Here is a 22,607-nt window from a genome sequence, read left to right on the forward strand (position 1 = left end):
CTCACCAAGGCCCTGTACAACTGCAGTAAACACCCCACAATAAGCTACATTGTAAAAATAAAACTAAACAGAACAATCAAACTTACCTTATTCACCGATTCCATCACTCACCACCGCCGGGACAGCTCTGACCGTCTGGTTTTCCAGGCGGTCCCACCACGGCGCACTATGAGGCGCTAGAGGGTCAGCGCACAACAAGTTTCCCCACGCAGTCGAAACCGAGGGCGTTGCACGCCGGCTCGATGCTCCTGGGCGCTGCTGCTGCTGTGCGCCCCCGCAAAACCGGTAACTCATTTCCCGGCAGGTCGCAGGGAGCCGGTTGCCCACCCGGAAACCATCCCCGCCGCCATTGCCGTAGCTCCGACAGAGATGGCAACTTAGGGAAAATCCATCTGCTTATATCGCTGAGGCCTCCAGCATCCTACAATCGACAGGCTTTTGAAATCTAAGTTTTGGCTCACCTAGCCATTGATGATGTATATTATTTTTAGAACTTTATATAAACGAGTTTCTCGCCCTCACTCCTCCTTTTCCGAAGGCATCGACTCCAGCTGGAGTACAGGTCCAGGGTTAAATGTGAAGAATTTCCACTTGGCCAAGGCCCCAAACATCCTTGCATTGTAAATATGGATATTTGTCACATGTTGGCCTGGACAGGCAGTGTTGAGGGGGGAGTGGGAGGGGGGGGGGGGCGCTATTCCATCATGGAGGTTACCATAGCTGACCTTCTCCCACATCCAGTTGTCATCAATATCTACCCATGGACATGTCTTGCAGGAAATATTGTTCAGTCAGCAGAGGCTCTGGGTAACACTTCCTCTCTCAGCCTAGAAATGTGAGGTTGGTTCGAACATCGCACAGGCTGCAGATCAGCCCTGGCTGTCACACACCATTCAGCGCATGGGTCCACTGAACCACCCGAGACTATCATTTAATTAAAGTAGATTGTCATCTCTGAAGTTCTAATATTTGCTCCCACTTCTCCCTGTTTTCCATCATCTGCAGGGTGATATTTTTCAGCATTTCAAATTGACTAGAATTTGCTTCCAGTAATTTCTGTTAATAACAGATTGCAGTGCCAATTGACTTTGCTCATTATAATCCTTTAAATACTAAATGAGTATTTATGAACCACTTCAAAATGTGCGAAGTAAAAGATAAAATAAAAATTGTTCGGCAAACTACCGAGTCCTTCAGTATCTTCAAATTTTATCTTCCAAGGGAGGTATGGCAGCAAAGTGGTTATGTCACTGGGCTAGTGATCCAGAGACCTGGTCTAATGATCCAGAGACATGAGTTCAAATCCTACCACAGCAACTGGGAAATTTAGATTTAGTTAGTTAATTAACTAAATCCAGAATAAAAAGCTAGTATCAGTCATGGTGACCATGAAACTACCGGATTGTCATGAAAAACTCATCTGGTTCATGAATGTCCTTTAGGGAAGGAAATCTGCCCCGGTCTGGGTCTATATGTGACTCCAGTGTGGTTGACTCTTAACTGCTCTCTGAAATGGCAGCTCACCATCACCTTCTCCAGGACAGTTAGGGATGGGCAATAAATGCTGCCTTTGCCAGTGATGCCCACCTCCCATAAACAAATAAGTTAAAAAAACTTGTTAAAAGTGTTTGTTGAATCAACATGCCATGTTCCCGTCATAACTCATTTCACTGAGCTGTCATGCCTAATTCCTTGAGAAAATTCACAATTTGCTTTCCAGTTCTGTGCACTAGGAATCTATATACATCCCATTTCTGGTGCTCATGCACTGACTCCTGCAGTGCTTGCCAGTTTTTCACTCTCATTCGTCCACAGTTCCAATCGCAGCCTGCAGCTCGCTCTCTCTCGTTACGTAAGTGGAGAGTCACACGGGCAAAGAGACTTGCTTAAACCCCTCGACCTGTCATCAGAGGTGAACTTATCCTTTGAGTAAAAAGTGAGAGAATGCCAGTTTTTTCTTTAATTAATGGCTCGCTAATGAATATCTCATTCTCATAAATCCCAAATTTAATTCCGGTGATTTTGTTCATGGGACATAGAGAAAAACAGACATAGTCCTGGTTATCGTTAGTAGAGGAATTTTGCTTAATTAAAGTGCCTGGGAAAATAAAAAATTGCCATTAATAAATCAAGTAGCTGTACGCTGCTTTTATATTAATGCTGTTTTAATTTGGATTCCAAGAGACCAACTTCTGATATTTACACCATTAAATCTAGCAGACCTGTAGGCTCCCAAAAAACTGAGTATGTCAGATACATAGAAACATTACGACCAAGAGTAGGCCATTCAGCCCCTCGAGCTTGCTCCGGCTTTCTATTGGATCACAGCTGGTCTGTATCTCAACTCCACTTACCCGCCTTCGCGCTATGTCCTTTGATGTTCTTACCCAACAAAAATCCATCTGTCACAGTCTTGAATGCTCCAATTGTCTCAGCATCCACAGCCTTTTAGGACGAGTTCTCGATTTCTACTGCCCTTTGTGTTAAAATGGTGCTTCCTGGTTTCACTCCTGAACAGCCCAGCTCTTATTTTTAACATTATGTCCCCTTCATCTTGATTTCCCCCGCTAGAGAAAATACTTCTTCCGCATCTACCCTATCGAATCCTTTTAACATTTTAAATAGCTCGATCAGCTCATCCCACAATCTTCTAAACTCAAGGGAATATGAGGTAAGTTTATGCAACCTGTCTTCATCAGTTAACCTTCGAAGATCTGGTATCATTCCGGTGAATCTACGTTGCACCTCCTCCCGGATCAATATGTCCTTCCTGAGGTGCCCAAACCTGAATGCAGTACTCCAGATAGGTTCTGATCAAGGCTCTGTACTCTTGAAGCCTAACATCCTGGGAGCTGGATTTAGCAGTGTGAATGTTCAGGGACACTAGTCTCCTGGAATCCAAATAGTGCCAATAGAAAAGCCATTTCATGTACCCTTAGAGGCTTCTGAACTTAAAAGTGCCAGTTTTTCATCTCCCAGACACATTAGGGGTAATTTTAATCCCCAAAAACAGGTGGTTTGGTGAGATGTAAAAAAATCTCCAACCCGCCCACTTCCAGGTTTAGCGGAGGCGGGATAGGAGGCGGACGACCAACCCGCTCCATTTAAATATTATAATGAGGCTGGGAGCCTCAACATTTAACCTGTCCTACAGGTTTAACCCTGGCTGGCTGGGCTTCCCAGGCCTCAGGAAACCCGGCAGCTCAAGGGAGACTTGGACAGCTACGGGGAAAAGGGAAGAGGGACAGTACTGCTTGTGAGCCAGGAGGAGCAGGAGTGTCTCCCTCCACTGCTCCCCCCCCCACCCCGCCCAATGCTGACTGACCAAGCTACCTGCTTCTCTGCCATTGGACCCCGCCCCCCCTGCCGGGATCATAGGTCCGACAGCTCCCACAAAGACTCCCTCAAAGACCCGGACCCAAGCTCCTACTAACACATCAGCAAGATCCTTACCTGCTCCTGCGGCTGTGGCTGTGGCCTCCTCCAGACTGCACCCCCGCCTGACAGGGAGCCAAGCTTGTCAATCAGGCTGGCTTCCGGGCGGGGAACCTGTTGAGGGGAAAAAAAGTATGCGGGGAAACCCAAATGACCAAAAAGATACAAGGGTGCCAAGGGATTAAAGCACTGAAAGAAAGACTTGCATTTATATAGCGTCTTTCATGACCACTGGACGTCTCAAGGCACTTTACAGCCAATGAAGTACTTTCGGAGTGTAGCCACTGTTGTTGTTGTGTACAGAAGAACTCCACGAGGCTGAGTACTGTGAGTTAAACTTGGTGTGACCTCAGTCTTCTTTATTACAATTCCAGAGTGCCGAAACAACACGACAGCCAACCTTTTATACCGGCCCTGCACGTGTGTTCAGGTGACTATTAGGACTCCAACAGTCGCGCCCTCTGGTGGCAAGTATTACATAGTTACACACATAACAGTTGTAATGTGGGAAATGCAGCAGACAACTTGTGCGCAGCAAGCTCCTACAAACAGCAATGTGATAATGACCAGATAATCTGTTATTGTTATGTTGATTGAGGGATAAATATTGGCCAGGACACCGGGGATAATTCCCCTGCTCTTCTTCGAAATAGTGCCATGGGATCTTCTATATGCACCTGAGAGAGCAGACGGGGCCTCGGTTTAAAGCCTCATCCGAAAGATGGCACCTCTGACAGGGTAGCGCTGCCTCAGCCGAGATTTATATGCTCAAGTTCCTGGAGTGGGACTTGAACCCACAACCTTCTGACTCAGAAGCAACTGAGCCACAGCTAACACATTGGGAAGGAACTCCTTTATTTAGAAGTGAGTCTATTCTGAAAATATTTCAATTTAAATGTACATCATTGTTGATATATAGCCTTGTCACAAATTTAATTTGCTTTGAATATTATGTGATGCAGCCACTACTGCCTAAAGTTTATGCTTCATTCAATAAATTCAGATTACATTATTTGCGTTCTGCGGCATTGTTTTTTAAATGAAATAAGTCAACGTTAGAGCATAGCAGAAACTAGTTATGCTTTTCTTTCACCAATCTACAAAAATGAATCCATTAGCGGGGTCCCTCTGCAAAGCTGTCCTTGGGCGTTAAACAAACAGTGTGTTATTCAGAGGATACAGGAAGGCACGAAGTGAGAGCGAGCTATTTGGCCCATCAAGCTCACTCCTTCCACCTGCCATGCCAGGTATAGAAATCTCAGCGGGTCAGGCAGCACCTGTGGAAAGAAAAACAGAGTTAACGTTGCAGGTCGATGACCCTTCGTCAGAACTCGTCTCTCTCTCCACAGATGCTGCCTGACCTGCTGAGATTTTCAGTATTTTCTGTTTTTATTTCAGATTCCAGCATCTGCAGTATTTTTGCTTTTGTATGCCAGGTATAGAATTTGATCCCGTTAATTTACTCTTCTGAGGTAAATTAATTACATTTTCATCTCTGAGCCCACCAAAGCTCCTTGATGTCTATCTTAAAAACACCCATGATCCTAACAGCACAGAAACAGTCCACAAAAACTTGCATTTATATAGCGCCTTTAATGTAGGAAGTTCTTTCTCAAACTCATCCTCAACTAGATATTTATATGGATCTTTTATGAAAGAATTACTCTACACTGTATTAACAGCATTCTTCACTACAATAGTGGCTACACTTCAAAAAAGTACTTCATTGGTTGCAAAGCGCTTTGGGATGTCCAGTGGTCGTGAAAAGCACTAGATAAATGCAAGTCGTTTTTATCTTTTCTTCTCCCCCACACACCTCTTCTGCTGAAGTTGCTGATTCTTGAAGTTTCATTCAGTAGGTACTCAGAGACTTGTGGCCATTCATTCTTGAACCGTCAGGCTAAACAGTGACTTTCATCAGGTTATTCAACAATGGGGAGCTTCACAGTTCAGCATGACTCTACCTTTACTTGGATTTGGCCACACTTGATCAGCTCCGCTGGGCAGGCCACATTGTCCGCATGCCAGACACGAGACTCCCAAAGCAGGTGGTCTACTCGGAACTCCTTCACAACAAACGAGCCAAAGGTGGGCAGAGGAAACGTTACAGGGACACCCTCAAAGCCTCCCTGATAAAGTGCAACATCCCCACTGACACCTGGGAGTCCCTGGCCCAAAGACCACCCTAAGTGGAGGAAGAGCATCCGGGAGGGCGCTGAGCACCTCGAGTCTCAGGCAGCTGAGAGCATGCAGAAACCAAGCTCAGGCAGCTGAAAGAGCGTGTGGCAAACCTGTCCCACCCATCCTTTCCCTCAACGACTATCTGTCCCACCTGTGACAGGGACTGTGGTTCTCATATTGGACTGTTCAGCCACCTAAGGACTCATTTTAAGAGTGGAAGCAAGTCTTCCTCGATTCCGAGGGACTGCCTATGATGATGGTGACCTTTACTAGAACCCCACACATGAATCCTTGCCAGCATGCGACACTAGATTGTGATCGAGAGAGGGATCATGACGAATTTCCCCGCCCACTCTCCAGGCCAGATTCACTCTGGCCAATTGAAATTCCTCCACTGTTATCTTGGTTAAAATCAGCGAACTCTGCGGAGACCAGTCTTGAAACTTAACCCCTTCTGGTCACAATGGCCCAGGACCAGATTCTTCCTTCACATTTATTCTTTTTTATTCTGTGTGTTTATCCAGAAATATTCAATAAATGTACAGAATGACGTATAGTGTCTCATCTCCTGACTCCCCAAAGCCTTTCCACCATCTACAAGGCACAAGTCAGAAATGTGATGGAATACTCTCCACTTGCCTGGATGAGTGCAGCCCCAACAACACTCAAGAAGCTCGACACCATCCAGGGCAATGCAGCCCGCTTGATCGGCACCTCATCCCCCACCTTCAACATTCACTCCCTCCACCACCGGCGCACCGTGGCTGCAGAGTGTACCATCTACAAGATGCTCTGCAGCAACTCGACAAGGCTTCTTCGACAGCACCTCCCAAACCCGTGACCTCTACCACCTAGAAGGACAAGGGCAGTTGGCACATGGTTACACCATCACCTCCAAGTTCCCTGACTTGGAAATATATCGCCGTTCCTTCATCGTCGCTGGGTCAAAATCCTGGAACTCCCTCCATAACAGCACTGTGGGAGCACCATCACCACACGGACTGCAGCGGTTCAAGAAGATGGCTCACCACCACCTTCTCAGGGGCACTTAGGGATGGGCAATAAATGCTGGCCTTGCCAGCGACACCCACATCCTAGAAACGACGGATATAATATTCCAGTCTTAATGACAGAAAATAATGAGTTGCCAAGACTGAATCTAATTGAGGTTCAGATGGGATCAAAAATTGGAGGAACAAAGCATGAACGGTTTACAAATGTATCTGAATTATCATCTTATATTACAGCCTTGAAATCATCCCCTTCTCCCTCTGTATAATATGTGGTGGACATGTTTCTGTCATTGATAAGGACATGTGTTAATTCAGGCTTTGGGGTCAGATCTGAGTTTGCAGAATCTGAAATTCTAGCTGTCTAATATTGTTAGATTTGATTTTTCAGTGTACTAGATCATATCTTCTTGTGCGGATTATTTTTCTGAATAGTACAACTCTCAAGGTCAATTCATTGCCGCACTGTAGCTTTAAATCATGGACTTGTAAATTTTTATATATGTCACTGTTGTTGAGCACAGATTTTGACCTGTTCTCAGGAAGAATTCGTTGTGTTCTGATAGTATCTTTAGTCAGCCCCAGGAAAAGAAAGTCAAGCAGAGGGTAACCTGTCATGACGTTGATACATAAGAACATAAGATTTAGGAGGAGTCGGCCATACGGCCCGTCAAGCCTGCTCCACCATTCAATAAGATCATGGCTGATCTTTGACCTGAACTCCACTTGCCTGCCCGATCTCCATATCCTTTGATTTCCCCTCGGGCCCAAAATTGGTGCAGTCACCTCCCACTGCCGCCGACTGCCGCAAACAATTCCTCCTCGGGTTCCGCCCAGTGCCATTTTCGATCTGGTCTGGAGCGGGCGGGAGGGGAGAGCTGCCAAGAACCGCCCGCTGACGTCAGCGGACAGCCGAGCGGCGTGAGTGGACTCCCGCCCACCGAGATGCCAGATTGGTGCAGGTGTGAGTCGGCGCCAGAACGGGGGTGGACCGCTGCGAGGAGGCTGGTCTGTCCCCGACGGTAGGTATGAAGAGCTGAAAAAAAGGTGAGTAAACATCTTTAAATTTTTTTCTTCACCTGGATGGGGTCCCATGAAGCTGATTCCAATGTTTTTTTTTTAATGCTTTTTCTTTGCAGCTCTTCGACCCTCAGTGAGCCCGACTCCATCCTCGGCGGCACTTGGGTGGCAAGTGCCTTTGCCACGGAGATTGGGAGCTCCCGCCTGCTGCCGCCCAGATTGGCGGTGTACGTCCTTCATTTGCCGCCTGCCGAACTTCGAAGGACCTTGTTGATGAAAACCCCGCCCAGACTCCCGTCAAGAGACCTCAGCGGCCATCGGCGGACCTTTGGGCGGCACTTGGGCGGGCGGGGGCCTTCACCAAATTCGGGCCCCTGGAGTCCAACTATTTATCTCTCTCAGTCTTGAATATACTCACAGATACCACAGGGACCTCACTGATGTGAGAAGAAACACCGCAATATCCAAGTAGTGAGTTTAGTTGTTAGCGGAACTTTAGTGAATGGATATTGGGGAATTTTCTGTATTAGTTGTTGGAAATTCTAGACAAGATACTTCATTTGTGGAGAGAAAAGGAATTGGGGGGTTAATAATAACAACTTAATAATAACTTTTATTTATATAGCACATTTAACGTAGTAAAACATCCCAAGGTGTTTCACAACAGTGTCAAGACAAAACAGATAAATTTGACACCAAGCCACAAAAGAAGAAATTACTGCAGATGACCAAAAGCTTGTTTAAAGAGGTCGGTTTTAAGGAGCATCTTAAAGGAGGAAAGAGAGGTAGAGAGGTGGAGAGGTTTAGGGAGGGAGTTCCACAGCTTAGGGCCCAAACAGCTGAAGGCACGGCCACCAATGGTTGAGCAGTTATAATGAGGGATGTTCAAGAGGCCAGAATTTGAGGAGCGCAAACATCTTGTGGGGTTGTGAGGCTGAAAAAGATTACAGAGATAGGGAGGGGCAAGGCCATGGAGTGATTTGTGAACAAAGATGAGAATTTTGAAATCGAGGCGTTGCTTAACCGGGAGCCAATGTAGGTCAGTGAGCACAGGGGTGAAGGGTGATCATGACTTGGTGCGAGTTAGGACACGGACTGCTGAGTTTTGGATGATCACAAGTTTACGTAGTGTTGAATATGAGTTAGATAGGATATAGGTTACTGGCAGTGTATTGATAACATTGAGACATACAGTATAACCCCCCCACCTCCAACTCCATTCCAATTAAAAAGGGCTTTGTCTTTGGGTAGAAGATTATATCTTAAAGGCTTTTTGTGTTTAGAAAGGGAGTTCAGTCTGTTCAAGAAATAATGGAGGCTTGTAAAAAAGGAATGGCAATAATCATGATCTTCATATTGATTGGACAAATAAAATTGGCCAAGATAGCCTTGAGGAAGAGTTCATAGAGTGTATCCGGGATAATTTCCTTGAACAGTACATTGAACCAACCAGGGAGCAGGCTATCTTAGATCTGGTACTGTGTAATGAGACAGGATTAATAAATGATTTTGTAGTAAAGGATCCTCCAGGAAAGAGTGAACATAACATGGTTGAATTTCAAATTCTGTTGGTGGGTGTTCTCAAACCAGTGTCCTAAGCTTAAGTAAAGGAGACTACAAAGATATGAGAGCAGCGTTGGCTAAAATGCACTGGGAAATAGATTAAAGTATAGGACGGTTGATGAGCAGTGGCAGACATTTAAGGAGATATTTCATAGCTCGCAACAAAAATATATCCCAATGAGAAGGAAAGACTGTAAGAGAAGGGATAACCATCCGTGGCGAACTAAGAAAATAAAGGATGGTATCAAATTGAAAACAAGGGCATACAATGTGGCCAAGATTACTGGGAGACCAGAGGATTGGGAAACTTTTAAAAACCAGCAAAGGATTACTAAAAAAAATAAAGAGAGGGAAAATAGATGATGAAAGTAAACTAGCAAGAAATATAAAAACAGACAGTAAGAGTTTCTACAGGTATATAAAAAGGAAGAGAGTGGCTAAAGTAAATGTTGGTCTCGTAGAGGATAAGACTGGGGAATTAATAATGGAGAACAGGGAAATGGCAGAGACTTTGAACAAATATTTTGTATCGGTCTTCACGGTAGAAGACACTAAAAATATCCCAATAATGGATAATCAAGGGGCTATAGGGAGGGAGGAACTTAATATAATCACTATCACTAAACAAGAAGTGCTCGGTAAAATAACGGGACTAAAGGTGGACAAGTCCCCTCGACCTGATGGCTTGCATTCTAGGGTCTTAAAAGAAATGGCTGCAGAGATAGTGGATGCATTGGTTGTAATCTACCAAAATTCCCTGGATTCTGAGAAGGTCCCAGTGGATTGGAAAACCACAAATATTATGCCCCTATTTAAGAAAGGAGGCAGACAGAAAGCAGGAAACTATAGACCTGTTAGCTTAACATTTGTCGTTGGGAAAATGCTGGAGTCCATTATTAAGGAAGCAGTAGCAGGACATTTGGAAAAGCATAATTCAGTCAAACAGGGTCAGCATGGTTTTATGAAAGGGAAATCATGTTTGACAAATTTGCTGGAGTTCTTTGAAGATGTAATGAGCAGGGCGGATAAGGGGGAACCAGTGGATGTGGTGTATTTGGATTTCCAGAAGGCATTCGATAAGGTGCCACATAAAAAGTTATTGTACAAGATAAAAGTTCACGGGGTTGGGGGTAATATATTAGCATGGATAGAGGATTGGCTAACTAACAGGAGACAGAGTCAGGATAACTGGGTCATTTTCCGGTTGATAAACAGTAACTATTGGGTTGCCACAGGAATCGATGCTGGGGCCTCAGCTATTTACAATCTATATTAATGATTTGGATGAAAGGACCGAATGTAATGTAGCCAAGTTTGCTGATGATACAAAGATGGGTGGGAACGCAAGTTGTGAGGAGGACACAAAAAATCTGCAAAGTGAGTGGGCAAAATTTTGGCAGATGGAGTATAATGTGGGAAAGTGTGAGGTTATCCACTTTGACAGAAAAAATAAAAAAGCAAATTATTATTTAAATGGAGAAAAATTATAAAATGCTGCACAATTTGTGGTCCTTGTGCATGAAACACAAATAGTCAGTATGTAGGTACAGCAAGTAATCAGAAAGGCAAATCGAATGTTGGCCTTTATTGCAAGGGGGATAGAATATAAAAGCAGAGAGGCCACACCTAGAGTACTACATTTTGGTCTCCGTATTTAAGGAAGGATATACTTGCATTGGAGGCAGTTCAGAGAAGGTTCACTAGGTTGATTCCTGAGATGAAGGGTTTCACTTATGAAGAAAGCTTGAGTAGGTTGGTCCTATACTCATTGGAGTTTAGAAGAATGAGAGGTGATCTTATTGAAACATATATGATAATGAGGCGGCTCGACAACATAGATGTAGAGAGGATGTTTCCACTCATAGGGGAAACTAGAACTAGGGGCATAGTTTCAGAATAAGTGGTCACCCATTTAAAACTGAGATGAGGAGGAATTTCTTCTTTCAGAGGGTGTAATTCTTTGCCCCAGAGAGCTGTGTAGGCTGGGTTATTGAATATATTTAAGGCGGAGATAGACAGATTTTTGAGCGATAAGGGAGTAAAGGGTTATGGGACCTGGGCAGGGAAGTGGAGCTGAGCCCATGATCAGATCAACCATGATCTTATTGAATGGCAGAGCAGGCTCGAGGGGCCAAATGGCCTACTCCTGCTCCTATTTCTGATGTTGTTATGGAATTGAAGTCTTTCATCCCACGATTCTATGCACTGTGAATCATGGTAACATTGTCAAGAGGTCAGGGCAAGTAGAAGCCAAAGAGAGAGGGAAAATTCGAGGGTGAATCAACTAGGTTATGAACTATGTTATATCTGCAATTAGAGCAAATTACATGATTGCTCATTTGATCGGTGTATAGTGTGAGAAAATTTGAAGGAGAATATTTATAAAACAAAGAAGCACAAAATGCAATCAGTTTAAATGTCTCTCTATTTTTTTAAATGAAATGAAGGGTTACGTCTGTAGGTGGTGAAAACAACTACTCGGTCTTTGAGGAAAGGCAGATAAATAAAGAAGACAATTATATCTAAATACATTTACCAGACTCGAGAATATTTTATTTTAAAAATCGAATATATACTTGTTGAGATAAGTTAACGCTTTTGGTAGTTTTTAAAAAAAATAGAGCAAATGTAGACTGAAGATGGATGAATGCAAATGGCAAAACAACATGGTGGATCGAAGAATGTACGACGGCACTCTCTAGATTGACATGTACTTTTGCTATATTTAACTTGCTTAATGTTGTCTAATCTGCTATTACTTAACAGTAATAGGGAAAGGAATAAAAAAGTCAGATTTAGTAAATGTGCAAACACAGCTTCAAATGCATCTGTGGAAGGTTTGGTGTTTGCCCAGTAAGGACTATTGTGTCAAAGAATCAGTTTGTAGATGCCTTTATGGTTCAGTTGGTAACGGCACTTACTTATCTCATTGAAACATGTCAGATTCTGAGGGGGATTGACAGGGTAGATGCTGAGAGGTTGTTCCCCAAGCTGGAGTGTCCAGAACCAGGGGGCATTGTCACAGGATACGGGGTCGGCCATTTAAGACTGAGATGAGGAGGAATTTCTTCACTCAGAGGGTTGTGAATCTTTGGAATTCTCTACCTCAAAGTGCTGTGGATGCTGAATCGTTGAGTATATTCAAGGCTGAGAGAGATAGATTTTTGGATATTAACGGAATCAAAGGTCATGGGGATCGGGCGGGAAAGTGGAGTTGAGGTAGAAGATCAGCCATGATCTTATTGAATGGCGGGGCAGGCTCGAGGGGCCATGTGGCCTACTCCTGCTCCTAATTCTTATGTTCTTATGTTCAATGTGCAATTGAGCTACAAATATCAGGGTAGCAGCAGGTTCATTCCCCGTTTTGCCAAGCTAGCTGATCACAGCCAGTCTGGTGTAAGAAACATAGAAACATAGAAAATAGGTGCAGGAGTAAGCCATTCGGCCCTTCGAGCCTGCACCACCATTCAATGATCAAGGGAGCTACAACTGGGCTTGGCAAGAGAAGAAGGGAAAAGTTAGGGTTGCCACTGGAATAATTTATCACCATTGGTTGCCCCATCTGCCCAGCTTCTCTTTATAAAAAAACCAAATATTCTACTGTTATTAGGATGTAAATAGATAATGAACGCACTTTATTACAAACCATATCATGAGTTTCACTACAAGAATGGTCGTATCCCCATCAGGTTTATCACCGGCAATACCCAGAGTCACACTTGCTGGGGTTAATCGCTTCCAGCCATCACCTCTCCCACGGCAGTTGTTTTAGGTTTGCATTCCGCCAATTTATTCTAGAGTGAGAGCCAGTCCCGATTATTAGTTTTACTTCTAGAAAAACTCAGCATCACCAGACACTTGGCAGACAAAGTGAAAGTGCCCAGTGGTGAAAAGCTTGCACAGTGCGCCAGTCTCAAATGTCACTTTAGCTGCTCTCCCCTCGAGCGTGAGGGTCAAACAGGCACCCAGGTATGCCGCTCTGTGGCGCTCCCATAGGCTTCAGAACTATGATGAATCTTCCAAGATTCTCGGAAGGTTCAACCTGGTAACGGAGACAATATCGAGTCTCCAGAAAGTCACGGAGACGAGGACCATGTGCATCGGAGGAAAGTTTGTGCAGGGTCAGTAGTCTCTGTTTTATGGTCTTCTCAAACTGTAAGGCTTATTGCATTGCCTCATGACCATTCGGCCTTCTCTGGTTTCTTGACTTCCTTCAGCAAGATGGGAATTGTTGGTGGTAGCCTCGCCGACCCGATGGTAGTTCTGGCGAACTCGGGAGTCCGTCCAGATGTTGCTCAGAGTTTACAGAAATTGTAAACCTGAAGGGGGAGAATAACCTGACTAAGTTCTGTTCAAGCAGCGTTGAAACAAAAGCATCGCTCCCACCTTGGCTGGAATACTGAAATTGCCAAAACAAAGCTGGAACAAGCCGAAAATACTCAGGCTGCGTCGATGGAAAAACAGGAGTCAGTCGATGTTTCAGGCTTCAAGACCCTTCCGCAGCACTCAACTCAGCCTGACCCGCTGAGTATTTCCATCTTTTTTATTGTTTTCAGATTTCCAACACCTGAAGTATTTTTTCGTTGGTTATGCTGGTTTGCAGATTAGCAAATTCACCACTAGATGGCACCAACAAACATTCAGATACAGATACCCGAGAAATTCAGATTGCAATGGAAATGCTGTTGGAGAATCATACAGAATCATACAACCCAGGAGGAGACCAATCGGCCCACTGTGCCTGTGCTGGCCCTTTGAAAAAGCTATCAAATTATTTCCATTCCCCCACCCTTACCCCGAGGCCGTGCAAAGTTTTTTCGTTCAGGTACTTATCCAATTCCCTTTCGAAAGCCATGATTGAGTCTGCCTCCACCACCCTTTCAGGACGTGCATTCCAGATCCTAACCACTCGCTATGTACAAAAGTTTATTCTTATGTCGCCTTTGGTTCTTCTGCCAATCACCTTAAATCTGTGTTCTCTGGTTCTCGACCCTTCTGCCAATGGAAACAGTTTCTCTCTACCGACTCTGTCCAGACCCCTCGTGATTTTGAACACCGCTATCAAATCTTCTCTCAACCTTCTCTGCTCTAAGGAGAACAACCCCAGCTTCTCCTGTCTATCCACGTAACTGAAGTCCCTCATTCCTGGAATCATTCTCGTGAACCTTTTCTGCACCCTCTCTAAGGCCTTCACATCCTTCCTAAAGTGCGGTGCCCAGAATTGGACACAATACTCCAGTTGAGGCCGAACCAGTCTTTTATACAGGTTCATCATAACTTCCTTGCATCTTGCATGATGACACCTGTGACACTCTCTCAGCACTGCATTGGGATGCCAGTCGGGATCATATGCTGAACTCCTTGAGTGGGCCTTGAATTCAAACCTTCTAACTCGGAGGTGATGACTCTGTCAGCTGACCCGAGTGGGCTGATTTTCTGCTGCTGCTGGAGGCAGAATGCTTGCAATTTCCCAATAGATATTGTCAGGGGAGCAAGGCACAGAAAACCAACCCTAAGCCGTAGGGTGCTTATTCCAAATGCAGAGACTAGATGTAAATACACGGCGCAGATGTAGAAGATTGTATGGTTAGCAGTGAGTGATCGGGCTGTCATTTAATCAAAAGCTGGGGATGATCTAAGGTCCAAGTCAGCATGGATTTGTGAAGGGGAAATCATGCTTGACAAATCTTCTGGAATTTTTTGAGGATGTTTCCAGTAAAGTGGACAAGGGAGAACCAGTTGATGTGGTATATTTGGACTTTCAGAAGGCTTTCGACAAGGTCCCACACAAGAGATTAATGTGCAAAGTTAAAGCACATGGGATTGGGGGTAGTGTGCTGACGTGGATTGAGAACTGGTTGTCAGACAGGAAGCAAAGAGTAGGAGTAAATGGGTACTTTTCAGAATGGCAGGCAGTACCTAGTGGGGTACCGCAAGGTTCTGTGCTGGGGCCCCAGCTGTTTACATTGTACTTTAATGATTTAGACGAGGGGATTAAATGTAGTATCTCCAAATTTGCGGATGACACTAAGTTGGGTGGCAGTGTGAGCTGCGAGGAGGATGCTATGAGGCTGCAGAGTGACTTGGATAGGTTAGGTGGATGGGCAAATGCATGGCAGATGAAATATAATGTGATAAATGTGAGGTTATCCACTTTGGTGGTAAAAACAGAGAGACAGACTATTATCTGAATGGTGACAGATTAGGAAAAGGGGAGGTGCAACGAGACCTGGGTGTCATGGTACATCAGTCATTGAAGGTTGGCATGCAGGTACAGCAGGCGGTTAAGAAAGCAAATGGCATGTTGGCCTTCATAGCGAGGGGATTTGAGTACAGGGGCAGGGAAGTGTTGCTACAGTTATACAGGGCCTTGGTGAGGCCACACCTGGAGTATTGTGTACAATTTTGGTCTCCTAACTTGAGGAAGGACATTCTTGCTATTGAGGGAGTGCAGCGAAGATTCACCAGACTGATTCCCGGGATGGTGGGACTGACCTATCAAGAAAGACTGAATCAACTGGGCTTGTATTCACTGGAGTTCAGAAGAATGAGAGGGGACCTCATAGAAACGTTTAAAATTCTGACGGGTTTAGACAGGTTAGATGCAGGAAGAATGTTCCCAATGTTGGGGAAGTCCAGAACCAGGGGTCACAGTCTAAGGATAAGGGGTAAGCCATTTAGGACCGAGATGAGGAGAAACTTCTTCACCCAGAGAGTGGTGAACCTGTGGAATTCTCTACCACAGAAAGTAGTTGAGGCCAATTCACTAAATATATTCAAAAAGGAGTTAGATGAAGTCCTTACTACTCGGGGGATCAAGGGGTATGGCGAGAAAGCAGGAAGGGGGTACTGAAGTTGCATGTTCAGCCATGAACTCATTGAATGGCGGTGCAGGCTAGAAGGGCTGAATGGCCTGCTCTTGCACCTATTTTCGATGTTTCTATGCTTCTATGAATGATAAACTTGAAGCTTTTATCAGGGAGTGTTTTTCTTGCAGAGATGTCCAGCTGCAAAATAGCAAAGAATCACCTGTTTTTCTGGGAGATTCAGGTGAACAGCTTGCAGCTCCTGGTGATGAATGTGGAAGATGCAAATTGTGCTGAAATATCATAGGTATGAGGCTATAAGTAAGCACATCAAATGGCAGGTTCTGCAGTATTGTATTTGTCAGCACATTGCTATGGTTATAATAAATGTTCCAGTATTATGCTTCAATAAGGTATAGAGAGCTGAATTAATTAGCTTGGCATCCCCCATTCCAGCATACAGCTCAAAATAACATCTATTCTAATCATTGCAACGTTGGAACATCCATTGTGATCATTAGTAGATAGATAATGACATAAGCCTTGAAATTAAGCTGCGTGATATTAGCATATGAACATTTATGAAATGACTGCTATTTTAGCGGAGCCATCAATCTGTTTAAAATAACGCTTTCATTAAAACAACAGTGAAACTAATTTCATGTCAGTGTGTGAGGTGTTCGTAATCTGACATTGCACAGTGCCATTTCCAGACAATAATTACAGAGCTGCGGCATTCTCTATTGGCCAATATGGTTGGTCACATTTAAGAAGTTGCTAATGAACAATTATTCATTTTAAGAGTAGTCTTTGGTAATTGGAAAGCAAACATATGGTAACATTGAGACTTCCCATTGTGTAACTCATGATCAGTCAGATGATAACACGGTTTTATATGAAAGAAAGACTTGTATTTATATAGTACCTTTCACGACCACCGGACAAAGCACTTTACAGCCAATGAAGTATTTTTGGAGCGTAGTCACTTTTGTAATGATGGAAATGCGACAGCCAATTTGCACACAGCAAGCTCCCACAAACAGCAATGTGATAATGACCAGATAATCTTTTTTTTGTGATGTTAATTGAGGGATAAATATTGGCTAGGATACTGGGGATAACTCCCCTGCTTTTCTTTGAAATAGTGCCATGGGATTTTTTTACGTCCACTTGAGAGAGCAGGCAGGGTAACAGTTTAATGTCTCATCTGAAAGACGGCACCTCTGACAGTGCAGCACTCCCTCAGCACTGCACTGGAGTGTCAGCCTAGATTTTTTTTGTGCTCAAGTCCCTGGACACAAGCATTACATCATGTATCATATATATGGATGCGAGCATTACACCATGTATCATGCAATGTATTATTCTGTGGCTAAAGCAAATCTGTGTGTAATTAGTTCAATCCCTTGAAGCCACATGGTCCAATTGCTGTAAATAGACATCTCCTGAGGTTATTAAGGGCTGCTTACTTTTACCTCATCAACTTTGTCTACAGCTGCCCTATCTCAGTCCCTGCACTGCTTAAATCTTTATACATGCCTTTATCGCCTGAAGATTTGACTGTTCCAATGCTCTTCTTGTTGGCCAGCCTCCCATCCTCAACCTTCCACAAACTCCAAGTGCTCCAAACCATCATCATCATAAGCAATCCTTCAAAATCGAGGAAGACTTGCTTCCACTCTAAAAGTGAGTTCTCAGGTGACTGTACAGTCCAATATGGGAATTACAGTCTCTGTCACAGGTGGGACAGACAGTGGCTGAAGGAAAGGGTTGGTGGGGAGTCTGTTCCAAAACCCTGCTGCTTGTATCCTGTCCTGCACCAAGTCCCAGTCACCTAGCACCCCTGTCCTCACTGACCTACATTGGCTCAACATCCCCCAATGCCTCAAATTTAAAATTCTCATCCTTGGCTTTAAATCTCCCACCCTGGCCTCTACAATTTCTGCAACCTCCGTCAGCTCTATATCCTGCCCCGCACATTGTGACTCTGGCCTCGTGTTCATCCCTCTTCACTTCATCCCACCTTAGTCCTACTTTCTGGAACAGGGCTGTGGTAGCGTAGTGGTTATGTTACAGGACTAGTAATCTGGAGGCCTGGTCTATTGATTCGGTAGGTCTGAATTCAAATCCCACCATGGTAGTTGGGTAATTTAAATTCATGTCATTAAATAATCTGGATTTTAAAAAAAACTTGTATCAGTAATGATGACCATGAAACTGCTAGATTGGTAAAAAACTGGTTCACTAATGTACTTCAGAGAAGGAATTCTGCCATCCTCCTGGCTCATATGTGACTCCAGACCCACAGCAATGTTGTTGACTCTTAACTGCCCACAGAAATAGTGGCAATTTGGGATGGACAATAAATGCTGGCTTTGCCAGTGATGCCCACATCCCTTGAACAAAAAAAAAATGTTCTCCTTTTCTCTACATCCACCATTGAAAACCTCCTGAAACGATCTCCTCGACCAAGCTTTGATTCCTGGTTCAGTGTCAGTTTTCCTTACACCTGTCTGTGAAGTGACTTGGCTCATGTTTTACATTAGAGGTACGATATGTTGTTACAGTTGTGCATGAGGTCATTTAGCGATATTTTCTTTGGCTTCTCCTCCAGGTCAGAAGAAAGCAGCAGGTAATTAGTAGCGTTTAACACTTATTCTTAAAAATGTGACACTGGATTTTTGGCTGGTTTGTGTCCGGGTTTTCGGCGCCATTTGATCCTCCGCGGCAAAAACCCGGTGGCAAATCCCGGACAGGATCCTGGGCTCATTGTTTGTGGCGGCAATGGGATGTACCACTGGGGAGAGGTGCACTGGACGTGTAACGACTCGGATTGCGTTACCGTCGGACTTTTAGCTCTCTCCTGACCCGTACGCCGCACCCAGAATAACGACAGGGTCAAACCTGTCGGTGCAGCCTTGCCAGCAGCGGTAAGTATCAAAACCTGCAAAAAAGGTAAGTTAAAGTTGTTATGTATTGTCCATGTACATTAAATGTATAGTTACAATGGTGCGCCACAAGGGGCACTGTGGTGGGAGACCCGAAAGTACCTGCGAGACAGAGTATAAAAGGCTGACCACCACACCTGAAGGGCACTCTGGAGTTACACAATAAAGGGCCAAGGTCACAGCAGTTACTACAATACCAGACTGTGTGGAGTCAGTGATTTGAGTGCTACATACACCACAAAAGTTTTTATTTTTAAATTCTTTTTCAGTGACGCTAGCTAAGCGTTTTGTGAATTTTTTTTAGAATATTTAATTTTTCTTCTCCCCCCCCACCCCCGTCCCAAGGCCTCTCTCGCAGCGCAAACGACCATGGACTAAAGTTGCCGAAACTTGCGTTTTGCGCCGCGAGTAGTCGTGGAACGCCTCCTTTACCCCCTGGCGCCGACGTAAAGGCCGAAAGTTCGGCCAAAAACGGCAGCGCAACGTAAACGTTAATTTGCACGTATCGCTGCCGTTTCTGCCAAAAAATCCAGAAAGCCAAAAATCCGTCCCGAATCATGTTATAAATTTTGACATCGGAAGTATAGTGGACAGGCCTCAGAATGTTTATAAATATAGATAATATGAGTTTTATTTCCCCGCATTACAACAGTGATTACACTTCAAAACAAAAAGTACTTCATTGGCTGTAAAGCGCTTTGAGACATCCGGTGGTCGTGATAGGTGCAAATCTTTCTTTTTTTTTAGAATAATATTACTGTTCAAATTGAAATGGCTGTAATGATTATAAGTTTAACATATTTTGGTCAGGATAATGTGGATGCCCTCAATGGTGACCCTCCTCCCTCCTGGTCCTTTCTCATGTACGTTCAGAAAAATCACTAAAATAATGAAAATTGGAACTCGCATAGCCATCCTGAATATACGGAAAAGCATAGAACAGTTCTGTAAGTTGCAACCGATTTAGTAGGCCAATAAGTCATCCATTCCGTAAGATTCTGTATTGAATGACGAGTCAATAAATACAACCAGGGCTGACAGGTCATCCACCCAACACTGTCAGGGTTAATAGACTATATAGAATCGACTGAATAGAATCAGAAGATAGACTAAAGGCTGATGGGTTATAAGTAATAAACACACAATGAGAGTTGATGGGTTAGTGGATGATGATACATCAATATATAACCAACTGGTGAATATACAACAGGCAGAGCTAATAGACTTTTAAAAAATAAATTGGTGCAACACACTTACTTGCCACACGATTGACGGCATGTTTGATATCTCCATGTGGTACTGGGATTTATTTAATGCATTGTATTCATCCTCAGATTACATTTAATCTGTTTGAAGAAAACAGGCATTTTTTTAATAACCACTTTATTTCAGATCAGGCCGCGATATGGAGGAGTCTGCCCACAGCTGAGTTTAAATGATTTAAGGGCTTATTAATCCGTCCTTGCATGTATTTTGACAATGAAGGCATTGTCAGGTCACCACAGGTCAAGAGAGAATGCCAAAAAAAAAACGCTGTGTAATTTGTAACATGGCTGTATTATTTACCCGGTTCAATTATTCTGCATTTTATACAAGGTCACAAAATGTCTTATTAACGATTGTGATTTTTTTTTCACTGCATGGTATTTCATCATAATGGTTTGCTCCATAATCAATTCGTCAATTTCCACTCCTTTGTCTTGCTCACTCGCTCCACCTTTCCACATTGAGTAGGGTGTGCAGTCCCCGCCCTATAACCCACCTCCCTGGGAGCTGCCTTCGAACAAGTTTCTCATTCCCATTCCGCAAAGAGCTTCCGATGCCACCACACGACCTAAAGCAGCAGGTGGTGCACACTCGCTAGCCCACGTAGATGGAATTAATTTCATATCCACAAGACGACCAGCTGGCCAGAACCACTTCATGAGGCCAGAGTTTTCTGTGCCGGGGCGGGTCGGGTGCAGGTGGTCACTGTAGGGGGTCACGACCCCGTTCTTGATACCATGCCGCTCCTGCGATCGACTTTTCATTAGTGGGGCCTATTACGGCCGTCCTGCGCGTTACCCAGCCCTATTTAATGGTGCGGGTCTGAAGACGTCAGCGATGACACGTTTTCAATCGGGATATTTAAAGGAGCCACAGCCACATTGCATTTGGAGGTTCGTCTAAGAGTGTACAGGCAGCACACTGTACAACTGGACTGCTACAAATAGTGTCAACATGACTGCACTGAGTCTGTGGGTTGCATCCAGGTTCTCTGATGACTCCCTCCATATGCCTGTGAGGGAGTGAGAGCACGCCAGCAAGTCCTCTTCCTTCTAATGGGCGTAAGAGACCTGGTCAGGAGGACCTGGATGCAGTGTCGCAAACATTTTAGTTATCTTATTAGATCAGGAAAGGTCCGTGCAAAGCCACACTCAATTTCGCTTCTCATCACATCCCCATCATTCTGCCTTCCCAACCTTGCTCCTGCACATCATTACTCACACCAACATACCTCTCTCTGTATCTTTAAAAACAATTCTTTCCTGGGTTGTGGGTGTCACTGGCAAGACCAGAGGCCAGCATCTATTGCCCATCCCTAATTGCCCTTGAGAAGGTGGTGGTGAGCCGTCTTCTTAAACCACTGCAGTCCGTGTGGTGAAGGAACTCCCACAGTGCTGTTAGGGAGAGAGTTCCAGGATTTTGACTCCGCAGCGATGAAGGAACAGCGATATATTTCCAAGTCAGGATATTTTGTAACTTGGAGGGGAACTAGCAGGTGATGCTATTCCCATGCGCCTGCTGCCCTTGTCCTTCTAGGTGGAACAGATTGTGGGTTTGGGAGGTGTTGTCGAAGAAGCCTTGATGAGTTGCTGCAGTGCATCTTGTAGATGGTACACACGTCAGTCATGGTGCCCCAGTGGTGAATGCTTAAGGTGGTGGATGGGGTGCCAATCAAGCGGGCTGCTTTGACCTGGATGGTGTCGAGCTTCTTGGGTGTTGTTAGAGCTGCACTCATCCAAACAGTATTCCATCACACTCCTGACTTGTGCCTTGTAGATGGTGAAAAGGCTTTGGGGATTCAGGAGGTGAGACACTCACCACAGAATACCCAGCCTCTGACCTGCTCTTGTAGCCACAGTATTTATGTTGCTGGTCCAGTTAAGTTTCTGGTCAATGGTGACCCCCAGGATGTTGATGGTGGGGAATTCGGCAATAGTAATGCTATTGAATGTCAAGGGGCGGTGGTTAGACTCTCGCTTGTTAGAGATAGTCACTGCCTGGCACTTGTGTGGCGCAAGTGTTACTTGCCACTTATCAGCCCAAGTCTGAATGTCATCCAGGTTTTACTGCATATGGGCATGATTGCTCCATGATCTGAGGAGTTGTGAATAGAACCGAACAATGTGCAATCATTAGCGAACATCCCCACTTCTGACCTTATGATGGAGAGAAGATCATTGATGAACCAGCTGAAGAAGGTTGGGCCTAGGTCACTGGCCTGACAAACTCCTGCAGTGATATCCTGGGGCTGAGATCATTGGCCTCCAACAACCACAACCATCTTCCTTTGTGCTAGGTATGACTCCAGCTAATGGAGAGTTTTCACCCTGAGTCCCATTGACTCCTGTGCCACACTCGGTCAAATGCCGCCTTGATGT

The 22,607-nt window shown here is 44.5% G+C and overlaps 1 protein-coding gene across 1 annotated transcript in view; it reads left to right on the plus strand.

Moving 5' to 3' along the window:
- The window catches only part of spop (speckle type BTB/POZ protein), a 350,668-nt gene that overhangs the window by 28,114 nt on the left and 299,947 nt on the right, over positions 1 to 22,607 (plus strand). Inside the window, exon 2 of the mRNA XM_070864474.1 lies at positions 3,810 to 3,865. The gene's annotated coding sequence lies outside the window, so the exon portion shown is untranslated. The remainder of the gene's footprint in view (positions 1 to 3,809; positions 3,866 to 22,607) is intronic.

This window comes from Pristiophorus japonicus, chromosome 21 (assembly GCF_044704955.1).
Source record: "Pristiophorus japonicus isolate sPriJap1 chromosome 21, sPriJap1.hap1, whole genome shotgun sequence".
Classification (NCBI taxonomy): domain Eukaryota; kingdom Metazoa; phylum Chordata; class Chondrichthyes; family Pristiophoridae; genus Pristiophorus; species Pristiophorus japonicus.